The 24,601-nt window shown below is 41.3% G+C and overlaps 1 protein-coding gene across 2 annotated transcripts in view; it reads right to left on the minus strand.

Moving 5' to 3' along the window:
• The window catches only part of LOC122805417 (neurabin-1-like), a 1,624,240-nt gene that overhangs the window by 821,163 nt on the left and 778,476 nt on the right, over positions 1-24,601 (minus strand). The window lies entirely within an intron of this gene.

Consider the following 24,601-nt stretch of genomic DNA (forward strand, 5'->3'; position numbering starts at 1 on the left):
ACAACCTATCCTGATCATTCCCGCTATAGACCCCTCCCCTCTGCACAGACTCTTCCCCCCTCCCTCCTTCCTCTACTGCTAAACCAACCTCTTCTCCTATTACTAGCTTCTCTCCTCTTCCTCAATTAACTTTCTTCCCATAAACTTCCACTCTCTATACCTATACCTATGCCTATACTTTGTATTCTCCTTTCTCACCCCTACAGATCCTCCTACTAATTCATTCCTTCTCTCCTTTTGCCTTATACCTATAACACCACCTCTCCTACCCTTTCTTCCACTACTACTTTATAACTTCCCTTATCTCACCACTTCTACATATGACTCCATACTTACCCACCATGTTGATATTCTTAGCATTATTCTCTACCTCCCTTTATTCTTCTTACCTTCTTCGAACACCCACTTAAAAACTAGCCAGACTATATAAATAAACATACATCTATCATCCACACCTCTCTTACCTCATTCTTAAATTCTACCTCTACCCCTAGCTATCACCTTCCCAAATTCCATAGGCACTCTCACCTCACCTATGCCTTACCCTCTGATAAAAAAATGAAACAACTAGCCCTTCCTAAAAGCAACATCACATCCAGACTTAATACTCCTACCTTACAAGACGGTGATATTCACCCCAACCCTGGCCCTTCATATCCCTCCCCTCAAGTATCTAAACCTAACTTCAATAACACCCTACTCATAGGACATCTAAATATACGAAGTGTAAATAACAAAGTACCCTACTTACATGCCCTGTTAGACATTCACCACTTTGATATTCTGTGCCTCTCAGAGACTTGGCTAAAGCCAGCCACCAAAGACACTGAGATTATACCCCAAGGCTACAATTTATATAGGCTTGATCGTTCTAAACGTAAAGGTGGTGGAGTGGCAATTCTATTTAAGAACCATCTTAGCATCTCCAGCCTCCCAGCCTGTCCAACCCAGGATGTTAAAGCTGAAGCCATCATTGCTAAACTTCAATTAAATGCTCAAAAAGCTCTTTACATCATCTGTATGTACATACCACCAGGCAACAATATACCTATCTTAGAAGACTTCCTCAGCTGGGTTTCCACTAACTACCCCAAAGAAACTATAATTCTGGGTGACTTTAATATAGACTGGAATACTATTAATAGTGAAAATCCCTCCTGTCATATAAACCTACATGGTTTTACTCAATCCATTACCACTACAACAAGGCTTAATAAACCAAGTAAGAAACAGAGTATCTTAGACTGGATACTCATAAACAAAGTCAATGTCTCATACAAAGTAGGAACTATGCCTGATGACCTCAGTGACCACTGCCTAACCTATATCTCTAGAGAAAAGACAGTCTATCAAAACCTCCCTAACACTAGAATAATACGCTCGACCAAACACTTTAAAAGTGACTTATTTCAAAATGATCTCAAAACATGCAACTGGAACCTCTTGAAATCACTTCCTCTTAATGAAGCAGTTTCATTCTTTAACTCGACCTTCCTTTCCATTTTGGATAAACATGCCCCTGAACGCTCTATTAGAATGAAGTCTAATATAGCCCCATGGCTCTCAAAGGAAACAAAGAAATTAATTCATACTAAAAATAAAATTTGGGCCAAATGGAGATACCATAGAATCAGCTCTGATTTTCTTCATTTTTGCCAACTTAGAAATCTTACAAAAAAAGCTATAATCTCTGACAAAAAAACTACTACTGTGAACTTCAACAAACCCATTTAAATAAACCCAAACAATTCTGGTCTTCAATCAACAAACTCCTTTCACCTGGAACAGCTAAAACTCCCTCCCCCATAAACGCAGACCCAGATACCCCTAACCATACTGCAAACGCTTTTAACTCCTTTTTTATAGAAACCATTCAATCTCTTGCTAGACAACTGAACGCCAATAACTTTTACCCTCCAAATAATCTTGCTGATTCCCCCCACAATTTCACTCTTCATCCTATCTCTACCTCTTTCATCTACAAGCTTATTCTCAAACTGAAACCCTGCACCCCCTCTGCTGATAAACTCCCCTCTCTCTTTCTTCAAAAGGCTGCTAAACAGATTGCATACCCCATATCTGTACTCATTAATAGGACTATCCAAGAGGGAACCATACCAGATATATGGAAATTCTCTCATATCATCCCACTACACAAAGGTGGTAACTCTATTGACTACACTAACTTTAGACCTATTGCTCTTCTCTCACCTCTAGCTGAGATTATGGAGAAATGTATCCATCAGCAACTTGTACAGTATCTCTCTTTACACAACATAATAGCCAACTGTCAACATGGCTTTAGACCCCACCATAGCACCTCCACTGCCCTCCTTTCCTTTGTTGACACCATCAACAACTATCATAACTCCAATCTTTTCACCTCTGCTCTATTCATTGACCTCTTTAAAGCTTTTGACATGGTGAACCACTCTTCCCTTATTAACATCCTTGAATCCCTCTCATTTGATAACCTGGCTATAAAATGGTTTACTTCTTATCAACAGACATCAAGCCGTTCGTTGGGACAATCATATCTCTTCCTTATTGCCTGTTTCTATTGGAGTCCCACAGGGCTCCATTCTCGGCCCACTTCTCTTCTCCCTTTACATAAATGATCTCAACACTGTAATCCCTCAAGCTACCTGCATCCAATATGCTGACGACTCCACTATTATTTGTTCAGCATCTACCTCTTCAGAGCTACTCTCTCTAACTCAAACTACTTTCAACACTGTAGAAACTTGGTTTACTAGACGGTACCTCCTCCTCAATGCTAAAAAAATGAAACTTTTCCTTTTCACTCCTACCACTCGAGCCTCCCCATTAAATTTCAACATCATGTCTAATGATACCACTGTCATCTCTCCTGACACGACAACTAAACTGCTAGGTATAACCATCGACAACAATCTCACTTTTGATCAACACATCAATAACATCATCAAAACAGTTAACAAAAAAATAGGATCGTTATACTGTATTAAACCATTTCTTACACCTTCTGCTAGAGCTACTATCGCCCACTCCCATCTGATATCTACTCTCTTTTACGCCTCACCTATTTTCACTAACCTTAAGAAGGCTAACCTAAATAAACTAGCAACCTGTTACAATAGCATTGCCTGCTTTGCCACCAGTAACCCTTTTAGAACACATCACTGTCATAACCTAAAACCCCTAGGCTGGCTTGAGCTACAAAACTGCCTTATGATCTCACAACTTACCACTGCCCACAAGATACTTTACCAACCTGATAACACCCCTATACTTTCTCAACTTTTAATCCCTTATAATAATCTTACCTCCCTACGATCTTCTTCTAAACTCATGACCAAATCTGTAAAATCCCATAACTTAGCTGGTGACTCTCTGTTCACCAATACTGTAGGTAGAACATGGAATCAGCTACCCACTGATATCACTCTAATCCCCTCCTTACCACTCTTCAAACAAAAAATCAAACTGTACTTCCAAAATCATTGGCTTTGTTCCTGTAGGACTCCTGACTAACCTTCTTCATTCCCCCCTACTCTACTATAACTATACACTGTACTTATTAGCTATACATATACTTTCTTCTTATCGCCCTGTTGCTCTCCTCTTATGCTCTGACCCACTCCTCCTTTTTCTCTCCCATGTCCTCTTTTCCATCTTCTTACTTCTTCTCCTTACTGACCATTGCTTCTCACTCTTCTCCTCCCTTGTATTTCTTCATTAATCCCTGTTTTACTTCTTTCTCTCCAACAGATTATCGAAAACAATTTTGCTAATCTTTAGCTGTTTAACTGTGATGCTTCTACTGAACTAGTATATTTTTTTGGTGTGCCTTAGGTATTTTGTTGTTCTTGTTACTAAATGTATATTCTTATTGTACTCAACTTTTTATTAATATGTCTCTTTGTAATTGATTTATGTGTGGAGCTTTTCTCCCCGGGCCTCTACTGAAAATGGACATATATCCAGCTAGACTAGCCCGGTTAACAAATGTAAAATAAATAAAATAAAATAAATATTGTTAGGTGATGCAAAGCGAGCACAGCAAGGTTGGCCCCATTTCCAGAAAATCTCTTCCGTAACTTTTTGACTGAGGAACCACTCACGTGGCCATAGTATGGCCCTGCTCAATTTGTCTGCAATCATGTTGGATTTCCCCGGGATGTGCATTGCTTTCAGAAAGTGGATGGAAGCCATTGCCCATTGCCAGACCCTCACAGCTTCTCAACAAAGGGGGTAAGATTTGGTTTCTCTCTGTTTTTATGTGCCAGACTACAGACATGTTGTCCAGCTGGACTGCTATCGTTCCTAAAGGGAAAGTGTCCTGAAATGTTTGCAACACTAAAAGCACCGCCTTTATCTCTAGGATGTTTATGTGCAAATGAGCCTCATGTTCCTGTCAGATGCCTTGGACTGTCTTCCCTAGATAATGTCCCCCATCCCATCTGGGAAGCATCCGTGGTCACCATGACCTGGGGTTGAGGGGGTATGAATTGATGGCCTTGAGATACTAGTGGAGAATGAATCCACAATTGAAGGTCCTTTTTGCAAGCATCGGTTATCCATAATTTTGTGTGACATTGGAAGTTTCAAGGCTGACCATTGTGTGGAAAGTAACCACTGAAGTATTCACTCCAAGGCTACAACTCATTCCATACCTTTCAGCCTCAGAATATGGCCAGAAGCTCCAAAGGTGGTGGTGTCTCCATATTCTTAAGGGATACGCACACCTCTAGACTGGTAGCCCAGCATAATGCATCTGAGATACTTCAGGTACAACTAACACCGGGTAAGATGGCAATACAAGTCACAGCCTGCTACAGAACCCCAAACATGTTCCTAGACTCTCACTCCAAGTTCCTAAGCACCCTGGAGTCTATCAAGGTCCAACCCAATACTCTCATACTGGGTGACTTCAACTACCCTTTCATCAACTGGGAAAACTATTCAAGTACCAATGTACAAGCCCAACACTTTCTGGAACTTATCTATTCAAATGCCCTGGAGCAGCTCATTCTGACCCCCACTAGAGGAAACAACATCCTCGACCTGGTTATCACCAACATAGTCAATCCGTCCTGGTTAAATCTTATGACAAACAGATCACCATGGAAATCTTCATCTCATCTACAACCCCTGCTAAGATGACGACCCAGAAAAACTTTTCTAAAGCAGACTTTGGGCTCCTAAAACAAAGGTGGCTAACTTCTCGGCACCCATGCCAATGGAAAATAGCTGCATAACTGCAGAATCATACAACAATGCACTGTACGAACACGTACACAAATGCATGGACCTTGCCATACCAAACAGAACTAAGACGCTCTCTTCCAAAGAAAATGGAAGTCAATCTGGTGGTCCCAACCATCAATAAACTGTACAACAGGAGGAAGAAACTGTTGCAGAAAAAATAAAGTCACACGACTAGAAAACCGCCTTTATCAGCCTCAACAAAAAGCTGAGATCCCTTATCAAATCCTCTAACATGAGCTATGAAGGCAGAACTGCGGCTGACACCAAAACCAACCACAAAGCCATCTATAGCTATATCAAAAACCTCCAAGGCAATAACCAGATTTGCTCCGAGTTATTGCACAATGGCACCTCCTATACTCAGCCAACAGATATAGCCAACATACTGGCCGACAGATTCAGTGCCAACTTTACCCCCCCCCCCCGGGGCCCTATCACAATACCAGAGGAAAGTCTGGTACTCACCACTTCTGTGGCACAGGTAAAACTTGCATTGACCAAAGCCAAGAATTCAGCATCTATGGGACCTGATAATATCACTGGCTGCATCCTACATGAGCTACAAAATGAACTGGCACCATATCTGTGTGCCCTGTTTAATCACAGCATTACTTCAGGCTATGTCCCTAATGAACGGCGCACTGCTACTGACATCCCGCTTCATAAAGGGGGAGCAACTACAGACCCTGGACTATCACCCCATTAGCCTGACGAGTCTGGTATGCAAAGCTAAGGAGCGCATCATACAAAGATATAGGAAATCTCCAAACTCTTGACCCCACACAGTTTGGCTTTGTCAAGGGGAGATCCTGCCTGCTGAACCTGGTTGACTTCTTCAAGCAGTCACCAAGGCTGTGGAAGAGGGTAAGGCAGTGCATACAGCCTACCTCGACCTGGTCAAGGCCTTTGATACCATTCCCCACTCAGGTATTGATAAACTCACCAAACTAGGCATCAATCCTTACATCACTAGGTGGTTTGCAAATTGGCTTACTGACGGGACCCAAAGAGTGAAAGTTAAGGATTCCAAGTCAGACTGTCGACCAGTCACAAATGGAGTCCCACAGGGCTCAGTCCTGGGCCCTCTCCTGTTTGGCATCTACTTCTCAGAAGTCCAGGCCAACATAGAAGGACTCTGGCTGACCAAATTCGCTGATGACTGCAAGGTAGGAGTCATTATCAAGTCCCCAAGTGATGCAGAAATCCTATAAAAGGGCCTCTCTGAGACCAGCGACTGGTGTCAGAAACATGGCCTGAAGCTTAATGCCAAAAAATGTGTTATCATCCCCTTTGGAAAAAACAAAGTTCCCATGAATTACCACATTGACGGGAGCCCACTGAACACTGAAGGGGCCATAAGAGATCTGGGCACCCAGGTCGACAGCCACCTCGCCTTCAACCACCACACTACCACTGTGGACAGAAAGTCCTTCTACGTGATACATCTTATAGACAAAGGTTTCACATCTTGGAAGAAAGAGGTCATTATCCCTCTCTACTCATCCCTCATTAGACCAAATATCAAATAGAACACCCCAAGGTTTCCAGTTTCAGTTGAAGTTTTAATGTTAAAACATAAGCGCTTTTGCAGAAAAATCTTTCATCAGATGCTAATAAATACAACTGAAATGTCCTTCTTTTTATACAACCTCTAGCAAGCACTAGTAGTCACATGATACAAACTGAGTAAAAACAATTAACATCATAGGGTGTAACTTCAGCTTACTACCCTGCTGAATGAAAAGAATGCTTGCAAGCATGCAATGCTATCAATGGACAGCACTTGTAAAAGATATATAAAACATTCACATTTATATATATATATATATATATATATATATATATATATATATATAAATATAAAACACACATACATAATACAGTCTTCTAAATACAACTTTAAATATAACATTTATATAAAAGTGTATATGTAAAAATATACATAAAAATACATATATAAGTAAACACACTTTATTAATAATGCATTTAAAAAACTATCTAAACAAGGGTGTAGATTTAAGCTTAGGTTTAAGTGGCACACACATATTCATTTAAACCATGCCCTGAATTTCCCCAAGTCTAATAATCCATCTGGCCTCTAACTGCTCAATCATATTACGTATGCCCCCCCCCCCCCCCGATGTTGTCAAAAATTCTGCCTACGGCCATAAGCGTAAAAGTGTGTTCATAGTTAGTACCAATAACATGCTTGGCCAAAGCACTAACTTTATTTCTCCTACTGATATAGTAAACATGTTCTCGAACCCTTTCTTTGAAGGGTCTATCTGTCTTGCCTATATAGAATTTTTAACATTTAAGGCAATGAGCTAAATAAACTGTATGTTGACTGTTACATGTAGCTTGCACCTGAAAGTAAACCACTCTATTCTGGTCTGGATGTTCAAAGCTAGCTGTGTTGTCAATGTATTTACAATAGTTGAATTTGCCAAATGGATATGTTCCAACTGCTCTATTAGACTGAAAAGTGTTTTTAGGATAGCATAACTGCCTTTTAATGGACTTTGTGTTCTTAAACAAAAACCTAGGCTCAGTATCTATCAACTCACAAATATCCCTGTCAGTAGTACGAACACCCCAATGTCTAGTTACTAGATCCATGCAGGAAGAAACATTGTCTGAATAGTATAAAGGAACCTTAAGTTTCATTCTAGGTGACTGTCTAGGGGCCTGTTTACCTCTATAATTGCGTTTGGAAAAATAAGGCTTGGCTACCGTTCCTCTCAAACCTGTCACCTCATTAACATTAGTGAGAATGAAGAGATAAAGCTAAATGTCCAAATAAATACTATTTATACAAAAAATATGATTACTGTAAACCAGTTGCACTACTCTGACATTAATTTTAAAACACTACTTAAGGTTAAAGAATCATTAACACCTGTGACTGTAGTAGCATTTAACTTCAAATATAATTCTATCTCCCTTTTCAACAAAATATATTTATAGGTTCATAGGTTTATACTAGGCTATCTGCCCTAAGGCATTTATAAGCCTAGCCCAAAGTTTTGTGGCTTACGCCACCCCTTATATGAAAAAATACTGTGCCCATTAGTTTGTTGTGCCTCTGTCCAGCAGTGACACAGAGATGATTCCCGGGGTAAACCTACGATCTCCCATCCACAGGTCAAGATTTCTCTTGAACAGAGCCAGCGAGGTGCTCTGCCTCACATGGACCGGGATTTTATTCCACAGCATAGGGAGTCTCTGAGTGATAAATCAATCCCTCCAGCACGTCCTATTTATATCCGTGCTAAGGTTTAAGTCGCTTGCTCTAGCTCTGAGTTTATGAATAGTGTCCCATGGTGTCTTGATTGATTAAAATCACTACGCTTGAAATGTAATTCCACAGAATCTAAAATAAAAAAAAAAATCTGAATTATCTAAAATGATCACATATACTATAGGTTTACTGATAGGACACAGCTTAGAAGTAGTGACATTATAAGGAGGAGGATGGACATCCTGTGTATCCAGGAAGGACAGGGTAGCAAATACACTTTGCTTAGGATTCAGAGTCTACTACACAGGAAGAGGAAGCCAAACTAGAGATGGTGTGGAACTGGGATGAAGGAAAGGCTTCAGAAGGCAGTGAGGGATGTCATCGGAATTAGAGATAGACTCATGGCAATCAAGACACCAGTATAAGGATGGGACACTATTCATAAACTCAGCCTGTGACCCACAGCAGGGTTATGCTACTCACGAAAAGAGTGCATTTGGACAGCTGTTACAAGATCATCTAGATCAAGCAGGACAACATGAATTGGTATTGATAACGGATGACCTAAATCTACATATCAGGACAGAATAGGACATGAGGATTGCCTTGGTACACATAGGTGGGGCCACAGAAATAGTGGAGGAGTGGCCATTCCAGATTTCTGTCTGGTAAATGGCTTAATAGTGGCCAACACATGGTTCAGTAAGAGAAACAGTCACAAGCTCACATACAAGAGTGACCAGTATGCAACTCAGGTAGACTTCTTCCTAGTAAGGTAGGGGCACTGAGGTAGAATCAGCTACTGCAAAGACATCCTCAGTGAAACAGTTGGCCCACAGCATAAACCACTGGTTGCCACATTCAGCTGCCAGGAGTGATTAGAGAAGGCTTTAAGGTCAACAGAGACTAAGCTGGTGACTGGAAGCTCACAGAAAAAGCGTGAGTTCAAGGAACTACTGGGGGTTCTAGTTCCTCAGGAAGAAGAGGAAAAAGGTAGAGTTGAAAAGAATGGTAGCACCTGAAAACAGCATGTGTGAGGAATACAGAACAGGTATGTAGCCAAGCCAGGTATGGAAATATGGTATACAAGGAAAGCTGGTGGTGGAATGCAAAAGTCTAGGAAGGCATCAAAAGTAAGAAGCAGCAGGAAAAGTGGAAGAAAGAAAAAGACCAGGCCAAGAAGGAATACTGGGTGGCTAACAAAATGGCTGAGATGGGAGTTGCAATAGCAAAGGCATCAGATGTACTCTACCAGTGACTCAGTAGATGGCACAAAGAAACTAAAAGCTTGCAAAGCAAAGACAGAAAGATAAAGACAGTTGAACACATTTCTTAAAGCAGCAAAGTAATAACCTGCTCAGCAGACCACAGAAAATCAAAGGCAGATGGAGTGAGTGCTATTGGCAGCTTCTGAATGAAGAAAACTTCACACTCCCTGAGACATAGTTTATGATGAAAGAAGAGGAGTAGCCCAACATAGGAGTAAGAACAGCAGTAAGAAAAATGAAGTCAGGGAAAGTAGCAGACTCAGATGATGTCACAGCAGATATGATCAGCATGCTGAGTGAGATAGGGGAAAAATGGTTCCTGAGGGTACACAAAGCAGTATGGACAGAGAGGTATATTACAGATAACTGGAGAATAAGCATACTAGTGCCAGTGTACAAGAACAAAAGGGACATCCATACTATGCGCAGACCAGAGGCATCAAACTCTTGTCACATTGCATGAAAGTTCTGGACAGGGTGACTAATAAATTAATACACAGTGTAGTAGAAAGTAAGATGGGAGATGAGCAATTTGAATTCAGATCAGGATGTGGCACAACCAACCCAATGTTTGCAGTTAGACAAATAATTAAGAAAAGGCTAGAGATGAGGAAAGAGTCCAACTGGGCATTCCTAGACTTGGAGAAAGCATATGACAAGATCCCAAGAAAGCTCATTTGGACAGTCCTGCTGTGGTTTAAAGTTCCAGAAACATTGGTAGAATTAGTGCAGGCTATGTACAAGGACCCAATGACTTTGATACGGACAGTGTTCGGTCTCATAGCGGGGTTCCCAGTGGAAGTGGTTGTGTATCAGGTTTCAGCTCTGAGCCCACTGCTGTTCTCACTGGTGATGGACTACATTAGCAAACAGGTTGGAGGGGAATATATAATCCTCTTGGAATACACTGATTTTTATAAATCATTTGGTGAGCATGAAGCATCCTACTTGTTTTCTATCTAATCTAACCAACACGTTTTGGGGCCAGTCAATCACTCCACAACTGTAAGTTAGGACAGAAACAGCAAATTGGTTTATAGCTTGGATTTTGTTCCTAGATGTCAATGCTGTTTTCAGGATTAATGTCTTCTAAAGTATTCCTTACTAACTTTTATTTGCATTTGTCCATGTTTTATTGTTGATCCTTCATCATTTCCCAAATATTTACGCACTCCCTCTTGCTCAAGCTCTTTTATATCACGTTCTTGTCCCAAACTGATGTTTTCCTGGTGCTGCAGTTTTCCTGCTTTAAAGGTTACTTTTGCACATTTATCAAGACCAAATGACATTTTTATATCATCCGATAAAGTTGTGACAACTTGCAGTTGTGCTTTCACAGTTCCTCGTCTGATGAGCTATACAGTTTTAAATCTCAGACAAAGAGAAGATGAGAAGTCTTTACACTTTGTTGCTTTCTAAGAGCCAAATTATAGCTGTGGCCTGCACTGTTAAGTAGACAGCTTAATGGGTTAAGGGCAAGAGAGAGTCACCCTGGAATATCCCCCTTAGAATGTTTGTCCCTGAAACAATAATTTGTCCTTTACCATGGCTTAATTGCAAGGTGATCTACCTCTATTTCATGGTCACTGTAATGTAGTCGATCAGTGTAGGGTGTATCTTGTACATTTCTAAACACTCTTTTATCCATGAATGTGGGATACTATAAAATGCTTTTTTGTAGTCAACCCATGCATACTTAGATTCTTCCCCTTTTTACAGTTCTTCACTGTGTCTTTATTTAACAACGAATGATCCTTTGTTCCATATGACTTTCTTTTATTGCCCTTTTGTTCCATTGCCATAACTGAGTTTTCTTCTAAATGACTATAAATTCTGCAGGCATCAATTCCAGTGTACAGTTTATACGTCGTAAGAAGACAAGTTATTGGTCTACAATTTTTGGGGTAGCTTGCAGGTTCACTTAAGTAGGAGCATTGTTTTTCCTGTTGTTAGCCAGATTTGTGTCTGTTCAGGGCGCGCACATGAACAGCTCTTACTCATGGCTAAATCTTCGTGCAAAGATGTTAATACTTGTAACCAGAAGTTAGGTACTGCATCTGGGCCTGAGGTTTTCCAGTTAGAGGCTTTTCTTAACTTTGTGTCAATCTCTCTAGCTGTTACTTCATCCCATTTCATATGCTGTACCTTTAAACTTCTTATTCTTTCTTTTACTTCTTTTATCCATTTTAACATCTTTATTTTGTTCCACAGGATCTTCATAAATACTTCTCCAAAATTTATCTATTTCTTCTTTTTTTTGGTGGTTTTTCAATTCCTTTTACCGTGTTTCCCAATTCTCCATAAAACTTTTTTTGGATCATCAATAAATTGCTTATTTTGCACTTTTCCTTTATATTTATCTGGGTATCTTTCAATTACCTGGGAGAGGTGGTGGAAGAGAAGGGAAGTCTGAATAAGGAGGTCAAAGCTAGAATTAGTGGGGGCGCAGCCAAGAGCACAGAATGTCACTGGTAGTGTATAACAGAAGAATGCCAAAGAAGGTGAAAAGTAAGGTGTACAAAACAGTGGTGTGACTAGTACCATATCACAGAAACCTAGCCAGTAAAGGCAGAGCAGTTGAGGAAGTTAGATGTGATGGAGACAAAGTCCTTGAGATGAGTGGTACAATGAATACTGTGAGGCAAACGAAATGAGGACATTACAGCAAAAGCCAAAGTAGCTCCACCTGCAAAGAAAGTCAAAGAAAAGAGATTAGTATAGTTTGGGCACACATGCAGAAAAGCAGAAGAGAAGCTGGTAAGACGATTTGAGACAGACAGGAAGAAGCCATGAAGAAATTAGGGTACCCAGCAAAGAGATGGATGAGTTGTGGATTGTATGAGAGAAAACCTGCGACAGTCAGGCATGACTGCTGAAGAAGGCAGGAGTGTGGCACTGAATCACGACAGGTTGGGGCAGATGATACAAAGCCATGACCCCATGTAAAAATGGGAAAAAGGGGATCGATGATGATGATGACAATCTCATACAACACTGTATAAAGTTAATTGTCCAACTGCCTTTTTCTAACATGTGAATGTTTTGTAAATATGTTACTCACATCTTCTTTGTTTTTCTAAAATAAAAAAAAACTTCACATGTATCAGAGAGTAATGTAAACTATACCAGTAAATAAACAATTACGTTTAACACCAATGGTTCTTGCATAACCTGCTACAGTAACATTAAGGACCTTAATAAATTAACCTGCACCATGCACAAAATCCACATTTAAAAGTGCCTTTTTTTGCTTCCTTTGGTGCAAGTTGCAAACAAAACTCTTTCAAGTCATCAATTCCCCTTTCCCCATTTTTTTACAAGTCAATGGGACCAAATCAAAGAGACAATATTTACATTTTTTTTTAATTTTCAGCCTTTTTTGTTTATCAGCAGTGGTTTTACCCTAAAGAATGTCCCTTTAAAACCTTCCCATTTTCACAAACATATTTTTAAAAACAGTGCATCAACAGTGTGATTAACTTTATAGACAAGAGTTCTATTGATCTGTATCACTATTAACATTTTGTCTGCCATCTTGAGTTGCTGACCTTTTGTACCAAAAGTTATTTATAAGTTCATTTTCAAAATATCACAAATTAACTGGATAGTTCTTACTGCCTATCCCTTAATGACATTTTTTACATATTAAGGGTGTCAGCCGCTTGCATGTAAATAACTTGCAAAAATGAGTTTTCTGAAAATATTGGATTTGAAGCATTTTGATACTACATCCTTTATTTAAATACGTAAAAACTGGTCTCATTATAAGACCAACTGTGCTTGAACAGCAAAATTTTACTAAAGTTGTTGATTAACAACACTAGGCAACTGTTCAATGGATACTGTCCATACTAAATATATGTCTATAAAATGACTGTAAAAATGCACATTTTATAAATATTTCTACCACTACTTCATTTCCATATCTTGCTAATTAGAATTCATATGGTAGGGTCATAAAAGTCACTAGTGCTACCCCAGTGAAAAAATAAACCTGGTCAAAAACAACAAAAAAAGACAAATTCCAAAATGTAGCAAAATTAATTCAATAAAAATCCATAGCCACATTGTTAAACTTAACAAAACATTCCTCACATAATCAATGCCTGTATTATGAGGAATGACAGTGTGATGGTTTCAATTGCCAAAGTCACTAAAAAAGGCAAAAACACAGTCTCTCTGATCTTGGGGAGGAAAAATAGAATCTCAAAACATTCATGAACTGTTTCAAAACACATAGCACCCTGACTAGCAAAAAAATGCAAGTAGTTCAGTCTTCAGCTCAACAGCTGAAATGATGGATCTTAAAAATCTAAAGGCTGGACATTCTACGTCACTGTGAATTTCAGGTATACCAAACATGTCCTGAATTTTAGGCAACACTATATTAAAAAAAGTAGTTTTGGCAGTAATTTGCCCATTATTGAGCAATTCAGTTAAACAGTTATAAGTCTTTTTTTGTATGCCTTCATTACATCTAAATAAGTTACCCTTTTATAAGTGTCATTATTCAACAAATTATGCATTGCTTCAATAAATTTAATTCCTCTGTGAGGACAATGCTATTGTTGCTTAATTTTACCTGTAGGCTAACACACTCAAGTGTGCTAGCCACTTAAAAGCATTTATAGCATTTACTGTGTTTTTTTTCCTTGTCTCTGTAAAAAAAAAAAAAAAATCTCTTGTTTTCCCACCTTACTGAACTAGAGTAGTCCAGTTTCAGAGTTGCTGATCCCTGGGCCTTGTTTTTAGTTCCTGTTACTGATCCATTGCCTTATTAGGAAGGAGGGAAGTTTCTTTGCTTACCAGTGGGAGTGGGAAGCACTGAGCGGCCTTTTTGTCCGAATTGGTGAAGTTTCAGCCAGAAACTAGTAGTCTATTGGTCGTTTGGGCCAATTCCTAGCTCCTTTCAGCCTCTGCTATAAAACACGCTAAACACGTGTTTTCCAGCTTGTACCAACTCTGCACAGATCCTCGTGGTGGCCTGCAGAGTGATCCAAGCAGCAGAGAGCTAAAAGAGTGACTTTCTACCAGATATAAGTATTTTTGTGGCTTTCCCACTGTTATTAAGCTAGCGACTGCATTTCGCCTGTTTTACTGCTACTTTAAGTGATTTCTGCATTTTACACTGTTTATTGCACTTTAAGTTACTAATTGTTGCAAATTGTTTCTGTAGGCTACACACTAAAGTGCGCTAGCCGATTTACAGCATTTATAGCATTTACTGTCTGTTTTTCCTTATCTCTGTAATAAAACAAAAAATCTCTTGTTTTCCCACTTTACTGAACTAGAGTAGTCCAGTTTCAGAGTTGCTGATCCCTGGGCTTTGTTTTTAGTTCCTGTTACTGATCCATTGCCCTATTAGGAAGGAGGGAAGTTTCTTTGCTTACCAGTGGGAGTGGGAAGCACTGAGCGGCCTTTTTGTCCGATTTGGTGAAGTTTCAGCCAGAAACTAGTAGTCCATTGGTCGTTTTGGGCCAATTCCTAGCTCCCTTCAGCCCCCTGCTATAAAACACGCTAAACTGTACTGCTGATCTAACCAGCATATCCTAAAACTGAAAAGTTCATCTCTACTTGATTCCCAAGTAGACTATTCTCTATCTGTAAAGCCTAGCACTTACTCCTACAGTACTTGCACCTTGATAAAGCACTCTTATTATAGATAGTACCCCACCAGCCCAAAACCCACTTCCCCCAGAGTCCTTTGAAAGTTCTTTATCTACTACTTCTAGTATGTCGAGGGATCAGTTGCTAGTGTCCTCTCCAGCTCAACTGGTGAACCTGGGAATATTGAGGCAATGTTACAATTGCCTCATGTACACAGACAATCCTCTCCTTCTCCCACAAAACACAAATACATGCGAGAGATGCAACTATACGGCCAAACTGGAGGCTGACCTCTCTCAACATAGGACTGGCAAGACCAGACAGGAGGAGAAGGCAACCACACACAATACATACCCAGTCACACATGGTACCATCACAACTTCAAATCATACACATACTCACACAAAGACATACTCGGAGGCTCTGGTCAAAAATTTACCAAAACAGCAGAGGCCACCAAAGCAGACACCCAAACAACTACCACCTCACGACCTAACACATGCAACACATAGACCACACAGTCAGAGTGTCAAACAGTCACAGCCCTTAAGGCCAAACAAAATGCCAGACACACTTGTCATTGGTGATTCCATAGTCAGACACACTGACGTCCCGCTCACCAGACTGAGTAAGGAGAAGGTCACAGTAAGCTGCCTGTCGGGCGCTAGAATCCGCCACATAACGCAAGCACTCAGGTCTCTCAACAGCAGGTACAAGTACGACTCAGTCATTGTCCATGCTGGTGTCAACGACCTGAGACGTACCTCCCTGGACTACATGAAAAGGGACGTCGAGGAGCTCTCTGATTATGTAGCCCAGGCAAGTATGACCCTGACCTTGAGCAGTATCCTACCTTCACCTAGAATGATGCCACAATACAGTGATAAGATGATCAGCTTTAATAATTGGCTTAAATTCTGGTGTCATTCAAAGGGGATCCAATGTCTGTCTGCCTGGGATGACATGCTGGACAAGCCACGCTGCTTACAAGGGACGGCTTGCACCTGTCACCCTGGGCTTCCGGATATTGGCAAAGGCTCTTGCCACCCCATAGTGCCTTTTTAGGCAAGGCTCAAATTCTAAACCTACCACCCTAGAACACCAAAAGGAAAAAACTAAGGGTAATGCTGCTCAATGCCAGAAGTCTCAATCTCAAGATGCACGCACTCGAGGCCCTTCTCAATATGGAGAACATCGATGTCTGTGCTGTGACAGAAACCTGGTTCAAGGCTCCTGAGAGCACCCCAGCACTAACAGGTTTCACCTCATATCATGTTCCGCCCCAAAATCCGGACAACACCAAGAAAGGAGGGGGTGTCCATATTCATAAAGGACACCCACACCTCAAGGTTGGTGGCAACGCACGATGCATCGGAGACCATCCAGGTGCAATTAACCATAGGCAAGACTGCTCTGCAATTTGTAGCATGTTACAGGCCACCCTCTCAAACTCAGGAACCTCACATGGCCTTCCTGAAAACATTGGAGGGATAAATGTATCTCCAAACACCATCATACTAGGTGACTTCAACTACCCTAATATAGACTGGGAACACTACTCAAGCCCGAACACTCTAACCCAAAGATTCCTGGAGTTCATAAACTCAAATGCCATGGAACAACTAGTCACCATCCCCACAAGAGGTGAAAACATACTTGATCTCATCATCACGAACATGGGATCAAAATGTTCAACACCGGAAGTATACCCTCACTGGTGAGATCAGATCATAAACTAATCTCGCTGGAGGTCCTCATCCCGCCCCACCTGAAACAAAAAGACCACAGTGAAAAACTTCTCAAAAGCCGATTTCACACTTCTAAAAACTAGTGTGGTCTCCTTTAAGGCCCCTGAGCCAGTGGTAAACATTACTCAAACCGCTGAATCACTTACAAATGCCTTCTACCAGCACCTACAGGACTGCATGGATCAGGCAATCCCAAACAAAACTAAGACTCTCTGTACCAAAGGCAAGCGTCCAGTCTGGTGGACCCCAGCCATAAACAAGCTCTACAACAAAAGGAGGAAGCTACTACAAGATAGAGCAAAATCCTTGAAAGGTAAGACACCTTTGATCATTATAAGTAAAAACTAAGAGCTCTCATAAAATCATCCAAGGCAAATTTTGAGAGAAAAATCGCCAAGGACTCTAAAGACAATCATAAGGCCTTCTTTAGCTATGTTAGAAACCTAGGAGGAAACTCCCAGATATGCTCAGAATTAGTTCAAAATGATGTGAAAATTACTGAACCTACACACATTGCTAACATACTGGCTGACAGGTTCAGTGCAAACTTCCCCCCTCCCCAAAGGAGAGATATCTATTCCAGAGGATTGTAGCCCCCAAACATCTCCAACGCCCAGGTGAGAACTGCCCTCACTAAGGCAAAAACACAGCATCCATGGGACCGGATGGTGTCCCCGGCTGTGTGCTTCATGAACTCAACGAGGAATTAAACCCACAGTTAGGACAGCTGTTTAATCTTAGCCTCACCTCAGGATACGTACCCAAGGAGTGGCGGACGGCGACTGTGGTCCCACTTCATAAGGGCGGTGCCTCCACAGACCCTGGAAATTACCGCCCCATTAGCTTGACAAGCCTTATCTGCAAAGCCATGGAGAGGATCATAATGGAACTCATAAATAAAGACATAGGGAACTTGCAGACTTTGGATCCAACCCAGTTTGGCTTTGTCAAAGGCAGATCCTGCCTCTTAAACTTGGTTGACTTTTTCGAGACAGTCACCAAGGCCATTGATGAGGGAAAGGCAGTCCATACAGCCTACCTCGACCTGGCAAAGGCCTTGACACAATACCCCACTCAGGTATCATCGAAAAACTCATCAGCTTGAATGTAAACCCATACATCACAAGATGGGTTGCAAACTGGCTAAGCGACAGAACCCACAGGGTCAGAGTTGCTGGAGCCATGTCAGACTCAAAGCCTGTCACAAGTGGTGTCCCACAGGGCTCAGTCCTGGGTCCACTCTTGTTCGGCATCTACTTTTCTGAATTACAAGCAAACACAGGAGGGTTATGGCTGACAAAGTTTGCAGATGACTGCAAACTGGGCGCCATAGTCGAAAACACATCTGACACAGATATCCTCCAGAAGGGCCTCACAGAAACGGATAACTGGTGCCAGAGCCATGGCCTGAAGTTAAACGCCAAAAAATGCATAGTCATACCCTTCGGGAAAAACAAGGTTACCCCTAGCTACCCTATAGGTGACAATCCACTGAGCACAGAAAAAGTCATCAGGGATCTGGGGACCCAAGTTGACAGTAGTCTTTCGTTTGACACTCATGTTGCTAAAGTAGTTAGGAAAACCTTCTATATCGCCCACCTGATCATGAAGGGATTCACATCTAGATCAAGGGAGGTCATCGTCCCCTGTACTCATCACTCATTAGACCTATGATTGAGTACAATGCCCCGTTCGGAATGTATCTGACCAGACACCTGATGCAGCTTGAAAGGCCCCAAAAGTTCCTCACCAAAAGGATAAAGGGTCTCAAAAATATGTCTTATGCTGCCCGACTGAAAGAACTCCAGCTTTATTCAGTCTCATACCGCTTGCTCAGAGGTGACCTGTGCCTGACATATAAGGCCATGTCAAACCCAGATTTGATGAATATGCTTCACCTCAAAAATCTAGATCCCTCAGAACCACAAGGGCGGAGACTTAAACCTTGACACGGTTATAAATAGAACGTGCTGGAGGGACAGATTCATCACCCAGAGACTCCCTATGCTGTGGAACAAAATCCCGGTACATGTGAGGCAGAGCACCTCGCTGGCCTTGTTCAAGAGGAATCTTGACCATTGGATGGGAGATCGCAGATATACCCCAGGGATTACTTCAGTGTCACTGCTTGACAGAGGCACAGAAAAATGATAGGCATAGTTTTTATTCAAACTAAAGGGGTGGCGAAAGCCACATAACTATGGGCTAGGCTTATAAATGCCCTTGGGCAGATAGCCTAGTATGAACCTATGAACCTATGAACCTTTATCCACTCTCATAATACATATATATATATATTTTTGGGGGGGTGGCTGAAATATTCAGTTGCTGCCTTTCCTCTCTGTTGAAACTGAAGAATTTGTTTCTACCTGGCTTATCTAACAATGATCTAATGTCCATCTTGCAAGACTACTGAAAAGTCTGCAAAACAGACAATAAATGGGATTAAAAGTACTTACATTCCTTTGTTCCAAATGACCCAAGATGAAATTCAACCAGAATTTCCTTGTAGACAGCTTTAGTCGAATTAATACATCTGAAATGGTAGCCTGTCTTGCTGCAACAAAGGAAAATCCCTTTAAAAGGCAGAGTTTCCTTAAGATCCCAGCATATTTAGTATACCTAAAATTCACAATAAATTCAGATCGTCCAACTTTTAGACCAATTACTTCAGCTACTGGGAAGAAGAGTAAACCACCTCTGCTTTTTTATTGATTGTGTTATTAAAAAAATTGTTAACAGTTCCAGGAATTCAAACTACTATGGGAAACTTTTGGCACATGATCACTGAGACATTTTTTTTTTTGGACTCTGTCCTATTAGTGATTTTGAAGACTAAAAACCTTTACACTGTTAATTCTACATAAAGTGGATATTTAGTAAGAATTTACTTGTTTGGCACTGTGTGGAAATGTCTTTCAAATTTTTATTGACAAGGATTATTTCTGTCAAACAAATGTTGCAGTAATGGAGGATTCTACAGCCCCATCACACACTATTTTATTTTTACTGACATGGGAAAATCTAGCAGGTTACATCTTAGATTTTATAGATAAGAAGTGCTTAACTGTAGTGTTAGTAACTGAAAAATGAATCTAATGACCTGGGCTGAGAATAGAGGATCCTACTAACAGTCGCTTAGTTTTGTTGATCATTTAAAAAGTCTACTGAATTTTCACAAATCAGACTCAAATGCTCCAATAATTAAATCAATATTCCGAAGTTAAATTGATTAAGGATTAGTATCAAAATGTTTCAAGTCTAAAGTTTTCAGAAAACCCACCTATACCAACTGTTACTTACATGCAAGCAGACGCCTCTCTTGATATCTCAAAATAATGTCCAGGAGTCAGACTTATGTTTGAACATGAATTAACAATTTTAAAAGAACTTTTGGTTCAAATGGGTTGTGAGTTTGATAACACTGTGGATATTTTTCAGCAAGATACCAACTTTATAACTGTCTATTCTTTTAATTTTTCATTTACTCAATTGTTGACTGGGTTAGTCTCATTACAGCAGTGACCTCTCTTCAGGGGAAACCAGATGTGTTTATTCACACTCACTAGGAGAAATCTGTCCATGGAATAGGGAAACTTATCTGACTTTTTTTGCCACGTAATGGGATCTTTTACATCCACTGAGTTACTACCAACTCAGGCAGAAGGGACCAGTGTTTAGTATCTCATTTGCAGGACTGCACACTTAAAAGAAGTGCTTAACTGTAGTGTTAGTAACTGAAAAATGAATCTAATGACCTGGGCTGAGAATAGAACTCACAAAGCCTTATCTTCTAGTACCAGAGTTGTGTGTGGTACTCATTGAGCCAATGACAATGTTTACCTACTGGTAAAGTGTATCCCCTCTCTGTGACATCTAACACATTTTGCAGTTAAGTAACATATTTACAAACTACACATCTGCCATTAGAGAAAGGCTCTCTGTGACATCTAGCACATTTTACAGTTAAGTAACATATTTCTAAACTACACGTTTGCCATTAGAGAAAGGCAGTTAGATAATGCATTTTACATTCACAGTATTATATGTGATACTTTTAGAAAATGCAAGTTTTTTTTTTATTACGAGGTTGTGGAAAAAGAGTTATGTACCTACCATAACTTGGCATCTGTGTTATCTTTTGTCTTCATTCGTCACCATAGGGTTTTGGATCAGACATTCAATCTGAGCCGGCAAAATACAACAGACGGATCCAAGGCTCTGGCTCCTCCCCCTCCCATTAACACCCTGCTGCTCTCAAAACCCCAGCTCAACTTTGCCAATATATTCCTGAGCTATTCCTACTAAGGTAGAAAGAAACCCACACCAAATTTCTCCAGTAGAAAAACCAGGAGGGGGATGGCGAGTGGGAAATGTGATGAATGAAGACATAGGATAACACAGATGCCAAGTTATGGCAAGTACATAACTCTTTATCTGATGTAACCCATGTCTTCATTCATCACTACAGGGTCACAGTCCCCAGCTACTACACATCCTGGGAGACCTCAAGGAAGGACATGCTGGAGCACTGTGGAGCCAAAAGAAGCCCTACTCCTAGAAACTAAATCCAGTTTGTAATAAGATATGAAGGTGTGAAGTTTAGACCAAGTGGCAGAAGCACAGATATCATCAACAGAAAGCCTTGCTACAAAGGAGGAAGAAGTGGCCATAGATCTAGTAGAATGGACTTTAAATCGGCCCAGAATCTCCAGGTAATTCAGATTATAGACCATATAGATACAGCTAGAAATCCAATCGGAAATAGTGACCTTAGAGACTGTGAGACCATGCCTGTTCTCAGAGAAGGCCAAGAAAAGCTGCTCTGACTTCCGAAAATCCTTAGTCCTATGCAAGTATAACCTAAGCTGTCTGTGAACATCCAGGATATGAAGGATATACTCCCCTCTGTTGGAGTTGTTGGGAAAAACACTGGAAGCTGAATGCATTGATTAATGGTCGACTCGGAAGCAACCTTGGGTAAGAAGGAGGGATTCATTCTCAGAGAGACATTGTCCTTGTGGAAGGTCATATAAGGAGGAGTAATAGAAAGAGCTTGCAATTCTGAAACTCTCCTAGCTGAAGTGATAGCGACCAGAAAGGCCGTCTTCCAAGACAGAAAGTTGAGATCACAGGAAAGTACAGTTGTGTACACTTACCATAAATGTAGATGTTTGAGTGCATTCACTGTTGCAGTCATCACATTTGGGTTATGTGCTTGTAGTAGCCCTCAGTTGGCCTGATTATCAAAGTCTTGGGTCCTGCGTCAGTTGCTGTCTCATCTTCCATGACGTCAGGTCGTCAGGGGTATAAAAAAGCATGCAGCAGATGCCATTACATCAGTTTTTCTTGCCCCAGATGTCAGGTGCCCCCATAATGGGAAGCAATTATATACAAGGTTACACCTCCAACAAAAAGGCAAATACACCAAAAAGCTTTAAGTATAGTAAAAAAGAATAGAGGTATAGTCAACAGAAGTCAGGGGGCTGGAGGGAGGGTAACAAGGACTGCAACAGTGAATACACTCAAACATCTACATTTATGTCAAGTGTACACAACTGTACTATGTTCTTTGTGTTTCACTGTTGCAGTCATCACATTTGGGTAGATTCCCAAAGCTAAGGATGGCAGGAGGAATTTAAGACAGCATTAGGACCAGCTATAAGGCCCTGCAAGACTGCAGAGGCAAAACCAGCTCTGGATTTAGAAAAAAATTGGCAAGTGGTAATGCTTGGTGTAGGTATGTACAGAACTCCAGGTAGCAGCTTCTAGGATATCCCTGGTAGGGACACCTCTGAGAAAGGCTGTAGAGGTAGATGCAGCCCTGGCTGAATGTGGTCTAATCCCCTGTGGGGTTGGTTTTCCATGGTGCTTACAGCAGAAATGAATGTAGTGGCCTATCCACTTAGAAATGGTCTGCTTTGAAATGGCCTGCCCCTGCAGAAAATGCAACCAGCATCTGTTCAGACTTCCTGAGAGGCTTAGTCCTGTCCAAGTAAAATCTAAGTTGTCTGTGCACGTCCAATGAGTGCAGTATTCGTTCCCCCTTGTTCTGTGGATTAGAAAAGAAGATAGGCAAATGAATGGACTGATTAAGGGCCACATTGGATACCACCTTGGGCATGAAGGAGGGATTGGTCCTGAGACACACCCTGTACACATGAAAGATGATGAAAGGCTCCACTGCCATGACGGCCTGTAATTCAGACACTTGAGTGATGGCTAGAAGGAAGGCTGTTTTTCAAGAAAGGAATTTCAACTCTGCATTTGCAGCTGGCTCAAAGGGAGGTAGAGTGAGTTTTTCCAATACAAAGTTGAGGTCCCAGGCTTGGAGTAGGGGCTCTACTGGGTGGTCAAGTTTTTGGCCCCTCTGAGGAACTGCTTCAACAGTGGATGAGAGAAGAGGGGTGGTTCTGTATTGTAATGAGCTGAAATGGCTGAGGCATGAATTTTGCTGAAGGAAAAGGAAAGGCCACTGTGAAGCATCTCAGTTAAGTATTGAAGAATCTAAGGTAAATTGGGCGCTGCTGTGCCCATCCCCTGAGTTTGGCTGCAGGAACACAATATTTTCCATTTCTCAGCATAGGATTTTCTAGTACTAGGCCTCCTTGCCTCCAGAATGACATTCATCACTTGTTTACTGAGGGATGGTAACGGAGAGATCAGGTAACTAGCCAGGCTGTCAGGTTCAAGGTTTGAAGCTGTGGTTGCAGAATCTGGCCCTTCTGCTGGGACAGCAGGGTAGGGGTCTGAGGCAGGTGCCATGGTGTCAGCAGTGACACACTGTGCAAGAGGGGGTTACCAGTGCCAGCATGGCCAGTCTGGTGCAATCAGTATTGTCCATGGTTTGTCCTGTTTGATCTTTAGTAGTACCTAGGAGTGGAGAGGTAGAGGGGGAAAGGCATAAATGGATAGGTTTATCCAGGTGAAGGACAGGGCATCCACTTTCCAAGCTTGTTTGTGGGGAGTCTTTGTGCAAAATTTGTCTAATTGATAGTTCTGGGGGGAGGCAACCAGGTCTATCTCTGGGCTCCCCCATTTGTTTCCCAACATGTTGAATATCTTTGGTTCCAGTTTCCACTCGTGTGGGTCCATGAGATTTCTTCTTAGGTCATCTGCCTGTGTATTTAGCTTTCCTGGCAGGAACGAAGCCTGTAGGTGCACTTGGTAGCTTAAGGCTGTGTTCCACAGAGCCATGGCTAGTCTGCAGAGAGGGTATGAGTGGGTTCCTCCCTGCTTGTTTATGTACCACATTACAGTGGTGTTGTCCATCTTTATCAATGATTGTCCTGGAAGAATGTGGTCCTTGAAGGCTGTCAGAGCATTCTGTACAGCTAACATTTCTTTTTGGTTGAAATGCAGGTGCATTTGACTTGGGTTCCATTTGCCCTGAATGCACTGCCCTGCCAAGTGAGCCTCCCCTGCATAGTCTGATGCGTCTGTTATTAGGGTTTGGGTGGCAGGGGGTAGAGTGAATGGCAGTCCCT

Source organism: Protopterus annectens, chromosome 6.part1 (assembly GCF_019279795.1).
Source record: "Protopterus annectens isolate FY-2018-M chromosome 6.part1, PAN1.0, whole genome shotgun sequence".
In the NCBI taxonomy this organism is placed as follows: Eukaryota; Metazoa; Chordata; order Ceratodontiformes; family Protopteridae; genus Protopterus; species Protopterus annectens.